We start from the raw sequence: 12,014 nt of genomic DNA, 5'->3' as shown, positions 1-12,014 counted from the left end.
AATGCATTGTGTGGATAGGAGAAAAGGACAACATTTACATGAATATAAGATGACTTTGAGACATGGATGTAAGATAGCAATAGGCTGCGGGTGTGCGTAAATTGTTGATTATTTTGTTGGGAATCTGAGATGCCCATGGAAAGAAGAATAGGTGCACCTGCAATGTGTGTTGTTCTGAGGAGTGCTGTTTGGTAGCATGCTTGACATGTCAGCATGTGGGGCTTAGAACCTGAAATAGCTCTGATTCAGCTTTTCCACTCTCCTGAGGTCCTGGATTCTTTTGGTTCATTGTCTCTAGGTTAGGAGGAACCACACTCCTGCTACTGACCTCCTCAGTAACATTCATCACACCTGCTTGGTTGGAGAGGCTGTCCTCTCCGTCCAGTTCTTGGAAGAGCTCACTTCATTGGATTCCCTCAGATCCCTCATCTCTCCATAGGTGCTACAGCCTCACGTGTTGGTGAGCCGATGAATTCCATGTCATGGCCTCTTTAGTTCAAACTCTTTCCATTGACAGAATAGGTGCATCATGCCCCATTCCCCCATTTTCCCTCACCACCCGCTCCCTGAAAGGTGAGAGAAAGTAATGCCATTGATCTGAGCAACATCCTCGGCAAAGCTCACCAAATAATGACTCCGGTTTCTGTCCCGGAAATGGTCCCTTGCTGTGACAGGGATTAAGTGCAGAAGATTCCACCCATAAGGCTGGTTTTCACATATCACTGACACCAAGTTCTACCTCATCTGCATTTCTCAAGGCCCCTTCACTACAGCCATGCTGTTGGACATTCTGTCTGATAAATTTTAACTCTCAGCTAAATACTATGAAAACCAGAGACATTCTGCCATTCATTGCATCTTTCTCCACAGTTGCAGGCTTTTCAAGTCCATGTTTATTTTTCCAAAAAGACTGCCTATTTCCATAATTGTATCCATCTATCTCTCCTCAAGCCTATCCACAATAACTTCCTTTGTCACCTCCAGACTCAAATTAACCCAAAGCTTGTTCCTTTTGACTTTCTATTTTCCATCTTCTATGAGCGTAGCTCAATCTAAACTTTGCTAGCCCCATCTTGCTCTGCCATCATTCCTGTCCTCACTCACCCCTGCATTGCATCCTAATCTTATAACGTCTACAGTGGAATTTTACAGGCCTCTCCACTGGTAAAATCTTATATTCTTGTCAAAGTCAATGGCGTTCTGAACGGCTTGCCACATTTTACGGCCCCATCCCTACCACGACAAGGCTGTAAAATTCCACCCCTACATTTGAAATTCTTAGTTTTGTGTTTAAATCCTTACATGGCCTTACCCTTCCTTATCTCTGCAACACCCTCAAGTACTAAAGCTCCCACAAGCTTCCCATTCCTTTGCCTGCAGACCCTTCTCTGTTCGCCCCCGGGTACACTTTGCCAATGGCAACTTTGTCCACAGCCACTTTCTCTCCAATTTTAAGACTCTCCTTGAAACCCATTACTTTTAAGGAGCTTTTGTCTGCCTTTCCTAATCTCCTCCTTTTTGTCTCAGAGATCATTTTCTGTGAAGGATCATGTGGTATTTTCTATTATGATAAAGTCGTTGCTATTGCATCTTTGTGCGAAACTCTCAATGGTATTATTGACATTTTTTAAAATGTATTCATTCTTGAAATGTGGGTGTCATTTATATTTTTAAAGCTCTTATGGTTTTAACCTGAAACTGTACCAGGTATTGCCTGTTTAAATTGTTGCAGTACAGGGACCCCTTTTTAAAGCTTTTCATTTGAAGAAGACTGGTGTTGCGTGCAGTCCAAATATTAGTAGCGAAAATCATCTCTCATTGAGGGTATCAAAGGGTCAAAAATGAGTTGACAATGTTTGTCAAGATGGAGTGCGAAAGAGGTGTCTACACATTTTGCTGGTGTTGTCTGCTGTGACACAGTGTTCTGTAAAAACATTAGAAATTAATTGCTTGTGTATGTACTTATGTTATTCCATGGGTTGTGCACATATTGCTGCTGACAACACAGAACATTAATAATAGAACACATGTTGCCACTGACAGTATTAACTGGACAATTCTGAACTGCATGAAGTGATGTAGTTATTCCATCCCTCTATTTATTTACATCACTTCAAAACAATTTTTGGCAAATAATTTAGGGACCCATAGTTTTTTTCTCCGAGCATTATGCTGAAATTATCAATAGCAGGCCATGCTTAACTGTCATCTTCATGCACCTCCATTCCAGAAAATGGATTTTTACCTTAGTGCTAATGGAGACATGAGACTGCATCCTGTGCAGTATAAATACTACACTCCATCACCCCTTTAACCTTAAACTGAAGTGGAATCAGCTACACATAAAAGACTGGGCATTATACTCTGTTGCATATTAACTATTCACTTACAACTTGTTCCAGGGTTACCCAGCCTAACAATTGACAAATTAATTCATACAAGGAATATTTTTATATCAGCTTAAACAAAGATACCAGATTGCTGATAAACCATACATTTTTAATTCACTGTATGGCTGATGTGGGATTGGGATTTTTAATTTATACAGTAACAAAGCCACATTCTGAAAAGATTTTTTAAAATCTATTATTTTTCTCTACAGTTTCTTGCTTAATGTGATTTACGTTGCTGTATTAGGTCACCAACTATTTCCAGTAACATGAAAGTTTTATTGCATCATCATGGTCAATTTATTTGTTCATTTGCACCCATCTCAAGCATTCACACTCGTCATGATTTTTTTAAAGTATGTTTTCTATTCAGAACCTCTTTGTGCGAGCAACAATTCTTTCAAATATACATAAATGTGTGAGCAACATTCAACAGAAACCCATTTCTCTGTTTCAAGCTTCAAAAGGAACTGAGTTCATCATGCATGATGTTTTACATATTTTCAGTCAAACCTGAATAGATTTAACACCTTAGAAGGTTAAAGTAGTTACATGGTTGAAAGCACGTTGCTGTGCAGCAAGCCACAAAAGCCAAGGGTTAAAGGATTAGTATTTCATTTCCTTTTTACTGCAATGTCTGTTTTCTGTCCAGGCTGCTTCACTCTTATTTGCCTCACACCTTCGCTGAGTGAAAGGCTGAGAATTTGCAGGCCTTAGGCCTCATTTTAACAGGCCATATCTAGCACTTTGGTGTCTAATTTGTCACAAATGTCATAGGTCAGAGGGTGTCAGAAAGCTTCAGCCAGCAAATGGCCACTAGGACAACAAAGATGTTCTGAAGACCAACAGATTTACCATACTCACTGTAACGTGAATATGTGTATGTGTCCACAAATTAAACCAAGGTTAAAAGCCTTTGGTTCTTTTCTGTTATAATGCAGTGCTTTTATGTTTTGATTAATTTGTGTGAATACTCCGTCAGACTTATTACATTGCATTCATTATTCTATAGTTACAGGAGTAGAAGAAATCTCCAAAAAAAGCATGAAATTCAGCTATGAAATTGTTAACAAGGGAGTACTGTAGCTGACAGAAAATATTTAGCTCTGCTCGAGCTATGCTACATTTAGTGAGAGGGTGTTAGCTGCCTCTGATATGTTTGAAATGTCAGTCATCATTACATCATTCAGAATTAGAAATATTACTTTCTGAGCATTCCAGTCCACAGAATCCGGCATGTAATATGAGCTCATTCTGTGAGATGATCAGAAATTTGTGAAGGTCACTAATGATACCTAAATTTTACACTGGTTTGTCATCTGTTTGCCTGGGAGACTCTAGTGGGTGAACGATTTTTTGCCTTTCTCTTTCACATATTGAAATGTTCAGACATTTAACCTCAAGATTTGAGATGTTCAAGAGCCTGTTAGTGATTGTGAAAGTATTAGCTGTCACTGTACTCCTATATCAAAAGGGTAGAATTTGGTATACGTTATTCCTGTTTTTCAACCATACAGTAGGCATAAGACATAGCAGTGGGACAGCCTGTCCCCACTGTGTGTGTTGGCCTCACTGCTGCATTTGTGGGTCCCTTACTTTAGTCATCCCAGGCGAAGATCTAAAACCTGTGCTAGGTTCATTAGATGCATAACTAAATGTTTAACAATCTGGCATTGATAAATAGGGCAGACATCAGTCTTGCCTGGCTCAAGACTCAGGACTCTTCAGCATCAATGAAAGGTAGGTGACATTTTCTGAAATGAACAAAATTACCAATGGAATTGAAAGAACAGAAGTCTCCCCTGACTCCCCAGGCATCATCGTCATGCTCCCCCCGCCCCATACCCTTTTCCCCAGCCTCAATCCCCTTCCAAGGACACAGCTGGGCAAAGTTTTCTGGCCTCCCAACTGTGTGTTTCCAGCCGACAGGAGGTGGTGTATTGTTTGCTAGCAGCAGGATACTCTAGTCTTGCCGCTGTCAATGGGAATTCCAACTAACGTCATCCCACGCTGGCACAAAACCAGAGGGCGGGGAGTATGCTGCTGGCAGGAGTAAAGAACCCCACTGGTATGAACAGCCCGAAAATTACGGCCATGATGTCTGGTGTTGATGAGACAGGCAGGCTAACATTGATATTATCCCCATGATCAACTGCCTTTGGAAGCTCAACCTTCTGTTCTTCTATGACTGTATTCCTGAGATCAAAGATGTCTTGCTTCCACTCCAGTTCAATGGTTTCTCAAATGGCTGATAATTTCAATGCGCAATCTGCAGATTCGACTACGTCTGAGGCAGATGGGGCTTGGAAGGTTAGGCTTGGAGTTGTTGGGAGATTTGGGCACTCTTTCCAATGCCTTGTCTTTGCTTCTGAGTGTTCCTGATGAAATCTCTTAGTGCTTAGTGTCCTCCTGAGTAAATTTTCTCCATTTTGGTTCGTCACAAGCTAGCGACTCCTGTGAGTTGGCAGGAACGTCTGCCCTCTTCAGGAATGTTTTTTTCAGGATATCCCTGAAGCTCAACAGTAGGGCAAGAAACTCATGCCAGTTTATTGTGAAAACTGAAGACCAGTTGCCATTGATTCCTGATTTGAGAGTTGGAGTGGATGGGGGGCGGGGGGCAGTGTCACTGAATAGAAAACAAGCCCAGAATGACATATTATTTAAATTCATAGTATTGAATGTTCATTGACAATGTAAGTTTGTAATTACGATAACAAAACTATTGATATGGACCTTCACAGCAACATTTTAAATTTCATGTGCAGTAATGGAAATTGTACACCCTGATCTGACTTCCAGATTCTGCACCATTCCGTGGCTGAAAGTGTATAAGCAATCTCCACAATTGTCATCTAAGCTGTTCTCCAGTGGCAAATAGAAATATATTTGACGATGAATAAAGCAGGTGATTTGTCGCGAGAACGACAAGCCCTGCAAATTCCTACACATACCACGTGTAGAACCATTTATTGCCCAGGTACCACAAGCTGAGTGACAAGAAACTATTTGCTCAGTTCAGGAAATGCAAGTCTCAGCTGCTGCATTTCCCCTGATGGCACATTCTGCTGCTACCAAAGACACCGTGGCCCAGCCAAGAGCCTGTAAATCGTACTCAGACAGTTGAGTTTGATGTCGATTGAACCCTCAAACAGTAGCCGACTCTCTCCCTGTTGCTGCGGTTATACCATTGCATGGCGATGCCTTCTTTCAATAAAAATTCAGACAAGAGTTAAGCAATCCTGGAAATGAATTTCAGCAAAGTAGGTCACAGTTTAAAAAAAAATCCCTATGAATAAATTCAAATAAAATCATTCTCAGGGCCACATCAGAAATATAATTTGGATGAACTAAATGCATTTACCTTTAAAATGGATTTGGAAGATTTTTATTTTGAAAATTCCATAATAGGTTCATTCAAAAAAGAAAACTGGAAGCGGCCGTGATGAGAACAGTCTATTACAGATTGTAAATAATGTAGTAATTTAGTAGATAAATATAAAGGTTTTGCAGATGACTTAATTTGCTGTGGGAACCTGGGTTTCCTCTGATCTGTATCCTAACTCCTTGCAGTGTCTGACCTTCTGCACTATCCACCTGCTGGAAGCCATGTTTGATTTTCTAACCAGGGAGCTGCCGGCTTGACAGCAGAATGGTATCATAGGAAAGAGTGCAGGAATTTTTTTTTTCTCCAGCATCATTAAAGGGGTTACCCCTATGGTGAGGGGAATGAAAAGTACGATTTAATGTTCTTAAGAGAGTGGCAGAGAAAGAAAGGCTCAAAGCTTCACATGCTGCTTTCTGAGTGGGTCATTTCAGTCCTCGCGGCGAATGGGATGTCCCTGTGGAATTTACCATAGACTGAGCTGAAAAGAAAGGGATTAAGACCCTTTTAAGGATGGAAATGTAACAAAAGGAGCACTTTTATGATGTAGCAGCATAAAATGAGAGGCTCAATTGTGTGACTGATTGCCAAAGATCTTTGAATTGAACAGCCTACGACACAGGCCTCTGTTCCCTGCGGGTTTAGTGGCTTGTACAAAATGACTTGTCTACATTAGAACCATAGCACAGCCCTCATTTAGGAGCAAATAAGAGATTATTGGTTTGTTTCTACATCATTTTTCCACACCTACCTAAAAGTGGCCTGTAGGGAGATTATACGTAAGTAAAAGTTACTGGGTAATTAAAACAAGAAATTTGTATTCCTTTAGGCTTTGCTGTTCAGCCTTACTTTTTCTGTATTTAGCTGGCATTCATTTCAAATCAGCACCAAATTGCTATAAGACGTTGTTTTACAAGTAAATAAAACAGGGAGTTCTTGTGTCTCTGTGTTACTTTTGCACATGCAAATCTGCTAGAACCTAAAGAGCCATTGTTGCAACAGTTAATGTTAAATACAAGAGAGTATCATTTAAAAGATGCAGGCATTCATTCATGTCAATGTTTTATTGAATTCATTGTTGCTCTTCTGGTAATCTACTGGAAGAGATTGCTGGAATCCGAGTTTTATTTGTTGCGTCCAAACATGCAAAATGTTAGGGATTCAAAGTTAGATGAATAAACGAAGTGCAGAAGCGTAGTGGAGGAGGTATGTAACACTTTCAAATTTCAGACATAAAGGAGACACACATTGAATTTTCCAAAAGCATCACGCCCTCCACCACCGCCCCCCCCTTGCTCCCCTGTCCCTCACACACAAACACACACACACACACAAATCATACTGTCGTTCAATTCATGTTGACTGGTATTACAAAGTGGCAGCAATTGAACCATTATTGCTTGGAGCTGATATTGCAAAACGTTTCTCCAAAAGTATTAAATAAGTACATAAGTTGTAAAAGCACTGCTTTTTAAAGCTGGATAGAAGTTTGATTATTATGAAATAACACTACCTGATCCTTTTCCCTGTGATTTACTCCAGGAGAGCCAAGCAAGCAACTGTTAGTAACAAAAAGGACTTAATTTCTTTGAAAACACACTCCTCGTAACTAATGCATTTGTAAAATAGATTAATTTCCCTTATTACGCTCAATCCTCTCAATGTATACTTTTGATTCATACCACTCTAGGTAAGTCTCGTGTAAGCCCTCGATAAAGGAAGAGTGAGCTAGTGCAGCATTCTCTGCTTTAGGCTATAATAGCCATGAGATGCTGTGAAAGAAGATTGGAACAGTTAAATGGGTCACTACATATATTTTATTTGTAAAGTTTTGGCATGCCCCTGTGTACGTTGAACAAAAGGAATTCTGTAAATGCTCCCTTCATGAAAGGAGGCAGCAGATTAGATATTACAGACGCTGCTCTCAGTTCCGTCCTTCTTGGGTGACACCACTGGTATTCATGCTGGTGTTTTTTTTTTACCTTCCATGGGAATGAATTTGTTTCTGTGGGAGGTAAGCATTATTCCTATGTCAGAACTTGCATGAAAGACCAATGCCCGGCAGCATTCGGGAGTGAAAATAACTGATGAAGCGGGTTTTTGTTGGCCCTTTGGAAAAGCATGTTGTGTCAATGTGTAGCGTGCGAATATGAAGCAGCATCGCTACTAAAGGAAATGTACGTTGATTCAGTGTGTGACTGCCAGACCAGAGGTAGCACTGAGTTCTCACCAATACTGTCAGTAAACACGGCTGGGCCGTTGGAAGTTGGGACTGAATAAAATCCTGACAATTTGTTGGATCTGGAACAGACTGGCCAACTTAAAGATGTCGGCAGCTTTCCTTTTAGATATTTCAATCTTAAAATATACTTTGCTTTGTTTTTCGGAGGTTGAAAAGTTTCCATTTTTATTGTGTATTTTTATCCCTTTTACGTAATTTCTTTGACATACTTATCGACAAGAAACAGACCACCACCTATACATCTGTAACTGTGGCAACTTAAATGCACCCACCTCCTGTCCCCTGATTTCTATTTTCCTTTCTTTGCCAGGTAGTGCCTGATTGTCTTCTTCAACATGGATGTTGTTCAGATCAGCAACTCAGTGGAGCTGAACTCCAATCCACGGTTATCTGTCTGGCAATGAACAAGATACCAGGCCATTGTACCCTAAATGCTAACAAGATCATTGTCTATTAAATGACGTCAATGATGTGATCTTACCTGCCATTCATGCCACGCTCCTGCTGCAGCAAAGTCGGAAAATTGGCTGCCAGGCAAATCGCCATTCACTGAAGCAGGATGGGAAATCCCATGGGCGTGAATGGTGGTAAGATTCTGGCCAAAGAGTCGTTTCCAAATCATTCAATCTATGCAACATAACGTAAGAAATCAAGCAAGAGTAGACTATTCGGCCCCTCGAGCCTGCTCTGTCATTCAGTACGATCATGGCCAATCCATGGCCTCAGCTCCACTTTCCCATCCTTGACCCCGTATCCCTGGATTCCCTGAGAGACCAAAAATCTGTGCATTTCAACATTGCATATATTCAACAGTACCCCTATGGATAGAGAACCCCAAAGAAATATTTTTGAACTGTTTGTTGCCGAAATAAAAGTATTGCAGTCTTCAAAGGGTTACCCTGTGATTTATATTTGAGAAACTGCTAGACAAATGCTCAGTAAGTAGCTGCTTATTGACTAAGGCAGGCTGGTGTGAGGCCACAGGAATGTACAACCTAATATCAGTAGGACAGAGTGTTAAACACACAAAGATATGCTGAAATCTTAAGAAGTTAGGAATTTAGATACATCTTTGCATTTTGTATGGTTATAAATAGGAATTCAAACTTTGTTTACCAAATGATGAAGGGCTGATTAAATCATTTTCCTTCATTCAACTGCCTTCATATTGGTTTTGTGCAATACTGGTGATGATGGCTCTGTTTTTAGAAAACATCAGAACATCCAAATGTTGCCAAAGACTGCGTGGCATTCCTGGGTTAGGGGATACTCACACTGCCACAAAACAAAATCAATATAAAACACCTTATTCAACTGCCAGCCCCCTCCCCAAATTCCATTCCCTATCTGAGACCCGACTGTGGTAGCACGACTTGTGAAATTAGCAAGAATTGACTTATTCTGTGGCTCCTCTGGTTCTGGGCGGAAATACAGAAAAGATTTACGAGGAGGGTATGGAGGATATTAGCTATCAGGAGAGATTGAATAAACTGGGATTATTCCTGAGAATTCAGAGACTGAGGGTCAACCTGATAGAAGTTTATAAAATTCTGAGGGGTATAGATAGGGTGAACAATTGGAAGCTTTTTCCTGGACAGAAATGACAATTACAACAGTTCAGCGTAAGGGGGGAAAAGGTTCAGTAGAGATGTGCGGGAAAAGTTTTTTACACAGAGGGTGGAAAGGTCCTGGAATGCACTGCTAAATGAGGTGGTTGAGGCAGATGTGTTAGTGATATTTAAGACTTGTCTGGATAGACACATGAACAGATGAGGAGTAGAGGGATACAAGTGGTTGGTCTATCTGGGACATGATTGGCACAGGTTTGGTGGGCCGAAGGGCCTGTTCCTTTGCCGTACTGTTCTTTGTTCTACAGGTAACTCCACAGCCACCTTCTTCTTACTATTCAGGAGATCATTACATGAAGGAAAACTGTCATGATGCACTCAGTTTGTACCCTAATACTCTCCTGACTGGAATTCATAACATCACATGCTGAACAATCCTAATCCAATAATCAATGTTCGCTATCTGAAGTCACCACTATTTCTGGTTGTTTTGCAAAATATTCTTTATATTTATATGCCGATGGATACCTGCTCTGCTCAGTACCAGGATTTGTATCATTTACTGCAGTGTTGCTGCTTCTAGCTGAATGGACAATGAATGGGTTAGAGTTTTTTCAAAATAGTTGCCAAAATTCTTCAATTCAACTAAAATCCAAAATAAGGAGAAATAAGAATATCCTTCGTCCTGTGCACAGTGGCACAGCTGGTAGCACTGCTGTCTCACAGCTCCAGGGATCTAGGTTCAATTCCCAGCTTGAGTCACTGTCTGTGTGAGCTTGCACGTTCTCCCCATGTCTGTGTGGGTTTCCTCTGGGTGCTCCAGTTTCCTCCCACAATCTGAAAGACGTGCTGGTTAGGTGCATTGACCCAAACAGGCACTGGAGTGTGGTGACTAGGGGAATTTCACAGTAACTTCATTGCAGTGTTGATGTAAGTCTTACTTGTGACTAAAAAATAAATTTTACTTTACTTTTACTTTCATTTATGCCACCACAAATAATTCACCCAGCCAGACTTGGCAGTGCCAGTAGTTCCTGGGAAATTTCAGGTTCTTTGGTAAAAGAGGCACTGAGCAGATTGTCGAGATCTTTCCAAGGAAAGGAGAGGATAAATGTACAGATAGATCAGTCTTGACAAATTTTGTGTCCTTCTTTCAGGAAGGCCGAATTTGTACAGTGAACACTATTCAAAATTTTACAAGTTTTTTTTTCTTCGTGCTAGTGATTCCTCCATCGGTCTTTATTCTATAAATGGATTTCTGGGAGTCATCCTTCCAAAATTATGTTGGCCTTGTTCTTGATCAAGCTTCTGGGAAAAGTATTGGAAACAGCTCGCCTGTAATCATTCCTTGGTGTGTGATCTTGGTGCAATACGCGCTATACTCAGCCAGTAAGTGTGGCAGCCAGACCAAGGGAAGCTTGTTCCCCAAGTCTCATTAGGATAATATCGGGAAGCTGTGTGCACCAGATATAATTTGCCTATCACGGAGGGCAGCAAATGTGGTTTGATTCTCTGAGGGCCTCCTCTTCCTGGCTTAGGGGAAACAATGGCCTAATAGTATTATCGCTAGACTATTAATCCAGAAACCCAGCTAATGTCCTGGGTTCAAATCCTGCAACAGCAGATGGTAGAATTTGAATTCAATATAAAATATCTAGAATTAAGAATCTGTTGATGACCATGAAGCCGTTATAGATTGTCGGTTCACTAATGTCCTTTAGGGAAGGAAATCTGCCGTCCTTACCCTGTCTGGCCTACATGTGACTCCAGACCTACAGAAATGTGTTTGACTTTCAACTGCCCCCGGGCAACTGTGGATCAGTAATAAATGCTGGTCAACCAGCAATGCCCGTGTCCCATGAATGAATAAAAAATATATGACAAGTTTAAAAAAACAATGCTGCCAAATGCCTGAAGGAACTGACCTTAGTACGCACAACACATGTTGTGGTTATTAATTTGGCGCTAACATCTGAAATAGTCATTAACCCTCCCTCTTCACATATGCAGTGAGCCTAATGTCAGTTTCTAGCTCACACCCTGTATGTCTACTGAGCAGCCCTGAACAACATGGCAACAGCATACAATGAACGACGCATGGTGCCAACCATGTTGGGCCCTGAGGAAGCTATGTTACGCCTGCAAAGTGGAAATCTGCACAATCCAATTTCTAGATCAGTCTCTTCATTTCGTTTTTACTGGCGTCTCTCCTATGGTTGAGGTAAAGATACTTTCTTCAATAACTTCAGTTGTTGAAGTGAACCACTGTGCAAGCAATCTCTGGCCTTATGGCTCCAATTCTCATTTTGCCTTAAGGATTTAAATGCAGATGGCAATTATCATTACGGATGTTATTTAATTGTATTTTTTCACATCAGCATTTAATCAGCCCCTACCACAGCTAAAACAACACATTTCATTCTGAATCAGTA

This window comes from Carcharhinus amblyrhynchos, chromosome 5, assembly GCF_965287045.1.
Source record: "Carcharhinus amblyrhynchos chromosome 5, sCarAmb.v2.hapA, whole genome shotgun sequence".
Lineage (NCBI taxonomy): Eukaryota > Metazoa > Chordata > Chondrichthyes > Carcharhiniformes > Carcharhinidae > Carcharhinus > Carcharhinus amblyrhynchos.
Note: the sequence above shows the minus strand (reverse complement) of the source record.